We start from the raw sequence: 1,556 nt of genomic DNA, 5'->3' as shown, positions 1-1,556 counted from the left end.
AGGGCTCGGGGTCTCTCGGCAGGGGTGCGGAGTGGGTGCCGGGAGGGCTCGGGGTCTCTCGGCAGGGGTGCGGCGTGGGTGCCGGGAGGGCTCGGGGTCTCTCGGCAGGGGTGCGGCGTGGGTGCCAGGAGGGCTCAGGGTCTGTCGGCAGGGGTGCGGTGTGGGTGCCGGGAGGGCTCGGGGTCTCTCGGCAGGGGTGCGACGTGGGTGCTGGGAGGGCTCGGGGAGGAAAGTGGGAGCCTCTCCTTCTCGGACCTGCGTCCTGGCAGGCAGGGAGGGGACAAGTCGTGACCAGCAGACCCGTAGATGACCAGGCCGTCAGCACAGGAGGGCACGTGGGAGGTGGGGGGAGGCCCCTGAGAGGACTTGCTGCAGAGACCAACAGGTGGGAGCACGGTGCCCAGGAGGCTGGGGGACCTGGGAGGAGGGCCCGGGAGCCCCCCGGCCCTGGTGGGGGAGGAGCAGCCCCGGCACGCAGACCCTGGGACTTGGGTGTTTCCAGGGAGACGGTGGGAGCGCTGGAGGGCTTTGTGCACAGGAGAGACCAGGCCTGGCCTCTTGTCAGAGTCACATGACTGCCCTCCAGGGACGGGCCCCTGGGGGTGGGACCTGTGACTCGACCAGCAGGAGCCATGGCAAGGAGTCGGCCCCCAGGTCTGTTCTGAAAGGAAGTCCCCAGCCCTGCTGGCCACCAGCTGGTGACGGGGCCACCAGGCGAGCCTGAGAGCAGAGCGTGGAGCTGGGTAGATCAGGAGCTCAGGCAGAGGACCCTGTGCCACCCCTGGTTGCCAGCATTGACCCACTGGGCACTGCCCTCTGTCCCCTTCCACGAGGGTTGAGGGGGCATTGGACTGGGGCCTGGAGTCCGGTGACCGCGAGGTGAGAGCAGTGGGGGTGGAGGAGGGAGGGCTCTGGAGAGGAGCCCGGGCCTCCCCGCTGCACAGCACCCCAGCCCCACCCCCACGGCCCATCCAGACCCAAGCCCGGGATGTTCTAAGACAGGCCTCACTTTCCTGTCCCCTCTCCTTGTGACCTGCGGGCAGCCTTCCCGCGGCCTCTGCCTGTGGCTCCTCCTGATGCCCGGGGAACGTGGGGGTGTCGTCTCCTAAACACACTTCCCCGAAGTTTGATGGGGTGGCTGCCTTGTGGGGGGTCCTCCAGGGGCTCCCCGCCGGCCCCAGGCTGCCCAGGCTGGGCCTTCCCGACCTTCCTCTCCTTCCTCTCCCGGCGGCCACTGCGCCCCCTCCGGGCTCTGGCTGGGCCCCTCCTCCGCCCCCCAGGCCCCTCCTAGGCTGTGCATCGGTGTTGCCCTAGGACCTTCCTGGACGTTTTCCTTTCCTTGGGGCCCTGCTTTCCCTTGATTGGTTTCGGCCCCTGCGTTCTTGATCACGCGTTTGCCTCTCGCCCGCTCGCCCCCTCCCCCCGCCCAGACAGCCCCCTGGCCCCGGGACACGTGGGCCACACCTTCCCAGCCCCATGGACTCTGTGCCCAGCCCGTGGGCCCCCGTGAGCGATTCCGCTGCTGTCTGTGGGACTCGGGAGGGGCAGGGCCGAGC

The 1,556-nt window shown here is 69.7% G+C and overlaps 1 protein-coding gene across 1 annotated transcript in view; it reads left to right on the top strand.

Annotated features, from left to right (window-relative positions):
* ADARB1 (adenosine deaminase RNA specific B1) overlaps positions 1 to 1,556 on the top strand; it is a gene marked incomplete at its 5' end in the record, with an annotated part of 29,474 nt that overhangs the window by 11,507 nt on the left and 16,411 nt on the right. The gene's annotated exons all lie outside the window — the stretch shown is intronic.

Source organism: Suricata suricatta, chromosome 5 (assembly GCF_006229205.1).
Source record: "Suricata suricatta isolate VVHF042 chromosome 5, meerkat_22Aug2017_6uvM2_HiC, whole genome shotgun sequence".
Classification (NCBI taxonomy): Eukaryota; Metazoa; Chordata; class Mammalia; order Carnivora; family Herpestidae; genus Suricata; species Suricata suricatta.
The sequence above is the reverse complement of the archived record's forward strand: the minus strand, read 5'-3'. Positions and strand labels throughout refer to the sequence as shown.